This window comes from Alligator mississippiensis, chromosome 11 (genome assembly GCF_030867095.1).
Source record: "Alligator mississippiensis isolate rAllMis1 chromosome 11, rAllMis1, whole genome shotgun sequence".
In the NCBI taxonomy this organism is placed as follows: Eukaryota; Metazoa; Chordata; order Crocodylia; family Alligatoridae; genus Alligator; species Alligator mississippiensis.
In genome coordinates this window covers 57,826,059-57,834,787 of record NC_081834.1, presented here as the reverse complement: position 1 = coordinate 57,834,787, position 8,729 = coordinate 57,826,059, and positions in this window count along the sequence as shown.

Sequence of the window (8,729 nt, the reverse complement as noted above, 5' to 3'; positions counted from 1 at the left end):
CCTGGAGCCAGCACCCCTCTTGGTACCCCCCTTGGGGTGGGCACCCAGCAGCCATTGTGGGGCACCATCTCGGCTTCACGGTGACCAGGGCACACAGGTAGTGAGCCCTGGTGCCTCCAGGTGTACCCTAGCAGGGCCCTGGCACACCTGTTCCCAGGTACAAGGCAGGCAGTTGGTGCAGGGGTGCTCTGTGCCCTGCCCTGGCCTGAGCCCCTGTTGCCCTTTCCTTGTCCAGCTTTTCGACTCCTTCTACCCATGGTGGGCAAAGACATAGCAGTGGGGCTGAAGAGCAACCTCAGGTGAGTGAGTGCTTGCCAGGATGAGAGAAGGGAGAACCCATGTGTCCAGGCCCCCAGCCCCCCCAGTGTAATCCCACATCCCCTCCCAAAGCAAGGAAAAAACCCAAGCATCTGGGCTCTGTTTCCCGGTGCAATCTCCGAGCATTCCACAGAGCAGGAAGCCGGGGTGGGTGACTCATGCTGGGCTAATGCCCGTTAGCTCAGGAAAAGCCCAAGAAAACCGGGGGGGAGGCACCACACAGACAGCCAGGGCTGCCCTAGACGGGCACCAAGGTCACAGCTCCCACCCCTGGATTCCTGGGTCCCAGGCCCAGCTCTTGTGTCTCAGTTTCTCCAGCTGGGGGAGGCTGATCTCAGCGGTTCATACAGGGGGCCAGGGTGGAGGGGAGGAAGCTGGGCACCAGAGAGGGGACAGCAGTGGGGGCCAACACCCCAAGCTGATGAAAAAGAGAAAAGAAAACTTCCCCAGTCCCAGGTCCATCTGCCTTGTCCAAAGCAAGGCAGGTGTTGCATTCAGGGGCGGGTGGTATGTGAACGATTACAGCTGGGGCCACCTGTGACCCAACGCTCTGTTTCAAGGGGGAAAGAAAAACCCTTGTAATACAAGTACAACAAATAGATCAGTTTAATTCAGGAATAGTAGCAATTGTTGTGTCCAAGGATGACAGATGAGGATCAAAGCAAACATGACACACAGTGCCATATAGAGGCCCCTATATGGCCCCTTTGTAATATAGAGGGCCCCTACACATTACATGTATTACCCATGGACTGGTGAATGGTGCAGTTAATTTAGACTGGCTACCTGCAAAGTAAGGATCACACCCTAAAGTGGCTGTCCAGCTATAAAAAGAGCCACCTGGATCCAGAGTTAGTGCTTGAAAATGTGTAACAACTTGACAGCTGTTTTTATCCAGCTTGGATTTGAACATGGGGCAGGGCCCTTAGTAGTGCAAGCCGTTAATACAGGCTGGGGAAGAGGACAAAAGCCACGAGGCCTAAAAGTGTTGTGAAAGGCAGAAGAGCACATGAGAACAATTGCCATCTGTTCAGGGGACATCCCCAGATGAGGGGAACGGAGACTGAGCTGCTGTGGTAGTTACAAGCACAGAAGACGGCGTGACCAAACGTCAAACACTGTGTGCGTCACAAATGCTGTACCCGAGGAAGTGAATTAGTGGATATATTGTAAAGATGCCTGGCACCAAACAGGATTGGTCAGGAGGAAACCAGACAGAAAGGACTGTCCAGCCTGGCTACAACTAAGACTGAAAAGAGGCTACAAATAGACCCAAAAGGCTCATTAAACATGTCACACCATGCAACAATGTGGACTTTACGTAAACATTTCTGATGCAGAAGAACTGAAGTGCACTTAGGACTGGAGTCTGATTATCCCTGCCATCAGGCACTCAGATCACCTGCCTCATGGCATGAATAAAGCACAGCGGAGTTGTACCTTACAGACTAACTAAAGCAGAGATGCCGTATCTTCTCCCATCCAACATGCACACTGCCCTCCAAAATTGGAGCCTGTGTCTTAAGCTGACTGTGCCCTGTGTACAAGCCCCCTGCTTTGATTCCTGCTCCACAGCACAGCAGCCGTTATATCAGTCTTTGGGCAGCTGAGGGAGTCAGTTGACTTCAGGGTTCATTGCTCTTCACTCCAAAGGTGTAACAATCCAAAGAAAAGCTAGTGGCCCAGGTCCCCTCTGAAAAGAAAAGTGACCACTGATATTAATATGGATCTAGAAAAACCGAGCAAAAAAGAGCTGCAGGCTTTGCCTGTATAGAAAGCCTTGACAGGCTGCCCACCACTGATCTAGTCCATGACTTCCCTTTTCCCAGTGCCAAATGGGATAGCTCCCTATATTACTATGGATAAACTAGCAAATTGCCCAAAATCCCACACACACACACACACACACACAGACCCCCATACAGACCCACTTTCCCTTCAGTGGACTTCCCCCACTTGGTCACATGGAGGCAGCCCACCCCTGCCCCGAGGCTGAGTCTTGCTCCCGTCTGGCCCCATCCCGCTGCCCTGCAGGGCACTGCTCCTGGCTGTCCCATGCAGCCAGGCAGATGCCGAGGGCCCACTGGGCCAGGCCAGGCTGGGAGCACCATGCCATGTCTCTGCGGGTGGGGGGCAGCACTGGGAGGAGTGGGAGCTGGGGGTGGGGGGGGGCAAGATGAATTTTGGGGGGCTACAGCCCCCAAGGCCCTCCCAGCACCACCGCCCGCAAAGGCGCAGTGCAGCATTCCTGGCCCAACCGGCCTGGCCCCAACAGCCCCACCTGTCAGGTGGGGCACGGCTCTCCCGTCCTGCCTCCCACCCTGCGGGCCCCTCCCCATAGCCCCATTGCTGGAGTGACCCTGCTTCCAGCTCCCAGATGACAAAATGTGAAAGTCGCAGTTTTAAACTTGGTGCCAAAACTGGGTGCAGGGTTCAAAACCACAGCATTCGCTTCCCCGCTGATGAGGATCCAACTGAAACACTTGGGCCTGCACAGCCAATTGCCACCCTCCCTCTCAGCAGCACATGCACAGTTGCCTCAGAGCATTACAGACACACAGACAAGCTAAGCCTTTTATTAAATTAGAATTATTATAGGTTTCATAGGTTTCATAGGCATTAGGGCTGGAAGGGACCTCGGAAGATCATCGAGTCCAGCCCCCCGCCCAAAGGGCAGGACTTCAGCTGGGGTCATAGGATCCCAGCAAGATAAGCATCCAGTTTCATCTTGAAGGTGTTCAATGAAGGCGCTTGAACGACGTCCGGTGGCAGGCTGTTCCAGACCTTGGGGGCTCGGACAGTAAAGAAATTCTTCCTTATGTCCAGCCTGAAACGATCTTGTAGTAGTTTGTGACCATTCGTCCTCGTCATCCCTTGGGGCGCTCTGGTGAACAAACGTTCCCCTAGATACTGGTGGTCACCCCTGATAAACTTGTAGGTGGCCATCAGATCACCCCTGAGCTTGCGCTTTTCCAGGCTAAAGAGCCCCAGGGCTCTCAGCCTGTCATCGTAGGGTCTGCTTCCCTGACCTCTGATCATGCACGTGGCTCTTCTCTGGACTCTCTCAAGCTTCTCCACATCCTTTTTGAATTGTGGAGCCCAAAACTGGACACAGTACTCCAGCTGCGGCCTCACTAAGGCCGAGTACAGGGGGAGAATGACGTCCCAGGATTTGCTTGAGAAGCATCTATGGATGCAAGCCAGCGTTTTGGTCGCTTTACTAGCCGCAGCATCGCATTGCAGGCTCATGTTCATCTTGTGGCCAATGATGACCCCCGAGTCTCTTTCTTCCATAGTGCTAGCCAGCGTAGCACTGCCGAGCCTTTAAGGATGCTGCAGGTTTTTCTCCCCAAGGTGGAGAACCTTGCATTTATCGGCGTTGAACACCATCAGATTCTCATCCGCCCACTTGCTGAGCCTGTCCAGGTCAACCTGGATCATCCGCCTGTCTTCTGGTGTGGATGCTTTGCCCGAAAGTTTGGTGTCATCGGTGAACTTGGCCAGTCCGCTTCTGACTCCAGTGTCCACATCATTAATGAAGATGTTGAACAGTATGGGTCCAAGGACAGAGCCCTGGGGGACCCCACTGGTCACAGGACACCATGATGAGTGACTTCCATCAATTACTACCCTCTGGGTCCGACCCCGGAGCCAATTTTCCAGCCAGTGGATCGTGGGGAACCCAAGGCAACAATTGGCCAGTTTCTCCAAGAGACGATCATGGGACACCAGATCGAAGGCTTTTTTAAAGTCAAGATATATGACATCAATCTAATCTCCCTTGTCCAGGTGATAGGTCACCTGGTCGTAGAAGGAAATGAGATTGGTCAAGCAAGACCTACCCGCAACAAACCCGTGCTGGCTATCCCTTAAGATGTTGGCGTCGGCCAGTCCATTAAGGATGGCCTCCTTAATAAACTTTTCTAAGATCTTCCCCGGGATAGAAGTCAGGCTGATGGGCCTATAGTTAGCCGGATCCACTTTCCTCCCTTTCTTGAAGATAGGCACCACGTTGGCCTTCTTCCAGTCTTCGGGCACTACACCAGAGTGCCAAGAGTTTTCAAAGATCCGTGCCAGGGGCTGGGCTATGATGCTCGCCAGCTCCTTGAGTACCCTGGGGTGAAGATTGTCAGGGCCGGCTGACTTGAAGGTATCCAGCTTCTCAAGATGTTCCTTCACAAAGTCAGCATTAATGGAGGGCAGGGGATCACCCTCACCCGGACTTCCTGGCCCTGTAGCGGGCACAGGCGTCCCATGGGGCTGATGAAAGACTGACGCAAAGTACCTATTTAATAGGTTGGCTTTTTCCTGGGCGTCAGTTGTCAGTTGCCCCATCTGGTTCAGCAGGGGTCCAACGTTGCCCCTGCTTTTCCTCCGGCTCCCCACATATCTGAAAAAGGACTTTTTATTGTCCTTGATGCTCAAAGCTAGCTGGAGTTCAGTTGCAGCCTTGGCTTTCCTGGTATGCTCCCTACAGGACCGGACCAGTGCAGAATAATCCTCCTTGGAGGTGACTCCCATCCTCCATCCTTTGTAGGCCTTTCTTTTTAGCCTCAGGAGGTCTGCTAGGTCCCTGGAGAGCCAGGGGGGCTGCTGTGCCCTCTTGCTGCCTTTCCTCCGAGATGGAATAGACTTAGTTTGTGCATGGAGGATCGCTCCCTTGAGGAGCAACCACTCTTCTTGAACTCCCCTCTCCCTGTGGTCACAGTCTCTTAGGGCCTCACTGACAAGCCTCCTGAGCTTGTCAAAGTCGGCTTTCCTGAAGTCAAGGACTTGCGTGTTGCTGACTGACTTGCCAGCTTTTCGGCGGGTGGTGAAGGTGATCAGCTCGTGGTCGCTGTCACCCAGCTTCCCATCGATCACTAGGTCGCCGACTAGGTCCTCCCCAGTAGCCAGCACCAGGTCGAGCAGCACTTTGCCTCTCGTTGGCCCATAGACTTCTTGAGTCAGGTAGAGGTCATCCACGCACGAGAGGAAGCTTTGTGACCGCTCAGATTTTGCTGAGCGATCCTCCCACGAGATGTCTGGGTAATTGAAGTCACCCATGACAACCATGGTCCTGGAGCAAGCTGCCTCAGCCAGTTCCTGGGCAAACTCCTGGTCTAGCTCAGGACTTTGGGTGGGAGGTCTGTAATAGACTCCCACCATTGTGTCCCCTGTGCCGTGTTCCCCACGGATTTTAACCCAGAGGGTCTCCAGCCGTCCACCCTGGTCGCCAATATCGGCTTGCAGGGACGTGTAGCTTTCCTTAACATAGAGAGCTACACCCCCGCCCCTTTTCTCTACACGATCCCTCCTGTACAGGGTATAGCCATCTATCCCTGTGGTCCAGTCATGGGTGGAGTCCCACCAGGTCTCCGTGATCCCTATGACATCGTAATTGTTTGCACTGAGCAGGAGGATGAGCTCCTCCTGCATTTGTGTACAGGCAGGCAAGTGCCCCCTGGGGGGCTCCTTCCTTGCCCACAGATTTTACCAGGGCTGGGGCTGGGGTGGGCTTCCTTGAGTGCTGTGATCCGCTGGCTTTGCAAGGATTGCTCAGCGGGCCAGCAGTGGCGGTAGTCCCCCCGTCCCCCAGCGGGCTTAGTTTAAAGCCCGGTGGAGCAGGTCAGCCAGTCTGGCTGAGAAGAGCCTCCTCCCTAGGGGAGAGAGGTGGAGGCTGTCCCTTCCCAGCAGCTCGCTGCCTCTCTCGCCAAAGAGCGGGCTGTGGTCATGAAAGCCAAAGCCTTCCTGACGACACCAGCGCCGCAGTCTTTGGTTGACCACATAGATCCTCCTGTCCCTTCTCAGCCCATAGCCTGAGACTGGGAGGATCGACGAGAACACCACCTGTGCCCCCAGACCCTTAAGCCCCGCTCCCAAATCCCTGTAGCGCCTCATGACCTGGCTGGGAGTGCTCCGAGCCGTGTCGTTGGTGCCCACATGAATAAGGAGCATGGGATAGTGGTCTGTGGGTTTGAGGAGCTTGGGGATCCTCTCCGCAATGTCCCGGATGTGGGCCCCTGGGAAGCAGCAGACTTGCCGGGCTAAGGGGTCAGGGTGGCAGATTGGCCCCTCCGTCCCCCTCAGGAGGGAGTCTCCCACAACAAACACCTTATGTTTTGTCTTGGGGAGAGCAGGGGCGGGAGTTGCAGTTGGGCCCATGTTGCCTGTGGGGGCCGGCAACTCAGCAGGCTCTGCTGGGGCAGCAAGAGGTGCGTCCCTGTTGCTCAGCTGTGGCGGGGGAGGGGCCTTGGTGCGGCGGGCCTTAGGACCCTTGACCACCTTGGTCCATGCCCCTGGCTGGACACAGCAGGAGGTCCCAGAGTCCTTCTCTGGCCTGGAGGGAGACTGTGATCTACCCTCTGCCTCCCAGGGGAGAAGGGCCTGGCAGTAGGAGTCTATCTCCTGCTCGCAGTCCCTGATGGCACGCAGTCTGTGGACTGTGGCCTGGAGCTCCTCCAGCTGGCGCGCCAGAGACCCCAAAAGGGAGCAGACCCCGCAAGGGGAGGTCGCCATGCTCCCAGGCCCCAGAGCCTGAAAAAGGGACAGGCAGCCCCCGCAGCCGAGAGCCAGGGGCTCCGTCTGCGTGGAGCCCGGGACCAGGGGCTCCGTCTGGGTGGCCGTGTCTGAGGTGCCGGAGGGGGGGGCCGCAGAGCCCGAGGGGTGTTTTCATAGATTCAAAGATTGTTAGGGGCTGGAAGGGACCTTGTAGATCATCAGGTCCTGTCCCCCTGCACTAGGCAGGAAAAGACAACTGGGGTCAAGTGACCCTACCAAGGTAACTGTCCAGTCTCCTTTTGAAGCTTTCCAGGATAGGTGATTACACCACCTCTGGAGGGAGTTTATTCCACAGTCTGGACAGCCTGACTGTGTCAGGAGTTTTTCCTGGAATTGAGCCTGAAGCAGCCTTCCAGGAGTTTTTATCCATTGGTCCTGGTCTTCCCCAGGGGTGCCCTGGTGAACAGGTGTTCACCGAATTCTTGATGTACTCCCCTGATGTAGCGGTAAGCCGCTATCAAGTCCCCTCTCAGCCTTCTCTTCTGTAGGCTGAAGAGGCCCAAGTCCCCCAAACCCCCCTTGTATGGCTTGTCTTGCAAGTCCCTGATCATATGGGTGGCTCTTCCCTGGACTCTCAAGTTTTTCCATGTCTTTGTTGAAGTACGGTACCCAGAACTGGACGCAGTACTTGCAGCTGCGGTCTCACCAGTATGGACTACAGTGGGAGTATCATTTCCTTAGTTTTGTATGAGATGCAATGGTTAATACATGCCAGCGTGTTGTTTGCCTTGCTGGCCATTGCATTGCACCGCTGGCTCATGTTCATGCGATGGTCGATCACTACCCCTAGGTCCCTTTCGCCCATGTTACCATTTGTTAGCATGATTGATCTTATTTTGTTTTATGCTGATAACAACAATAATGATGATACCAAGTAAACAACAGCAACAATAGCAATGGCAGTAATTATATTTTACTTGCCAATATCTGTTCACTAGAAATAAGCTGTCCATCAAACACATTGTGACTTTTGCAACAAACTTCAGGCTCTTGATTCATTGGCTGATTGATTGACAAATGATTGATTGACAGCCTGACACATTTATTCAGAGCCTTACAAAACTTGCTTTGTCATAGATGCCTACAGAGAATTAATAATATTTCTTTTGAATTTTTAGGAATGATCATTTCCCGCAAAATCCAGATCAATCCATGGGTAACGGACATAATGGGCTATGTCCAGGACCTGTCACAAGGGCCAAGGCACTGGATCTCAGAGGTACGTCCAGTGCCTTGCACCTGGTTTGGGGTTGGGAGACCCTGATCCTGATCCCAACCAATCAAGTGCTGTATTGCTTTGGCGTAGATTCCCAGTGATCCCCTCCAGCTACAATCCCCTCTGCTGCTTGAAGGAAGCTCCCAAAGGGGATGTGCACTACAGTGTCAACAACATAGGTTACTATCAAAAGAGGGACTCCCACGGGCAGGAGGAGGTCCTCCAAGGGCACTGCCCCTTGCTGGACGCCCCTGCTACTGCACCTCCTCCCCCATAATGGCCACAGGGGTTCATTAGCAGGGGGAGAGAGTTGGTGTCTGGCCTGCTAATGAGGAAATGGGTCATTACGGGGAAGGACCTGTCCCCAAGGAAACAGGCAAGGCAGGACGGGGCGTTTAGGAGGCAGGAAGTGGGAGTTGCCCCTTCCAGGGGGCATTTCAAAGGCTCTGTTGCTCCGGTGGGGGCAGGATGGAGGGGAGGTGGGCATTATTTAAAGGTTGCTCCGGTGGGGGCAGGATGGAGGTTGAGGTGGGTGCTGCCCCCTTGTGGCGCTGGACAAACTGTTGTAATGAGGGCATAGTTTTGTCACCTGGAGCTCTGAGCAGGGCAGAGGGCTGCTGCCGGAGGAGGCGCACCCCCATGAGAAGTGGAGACA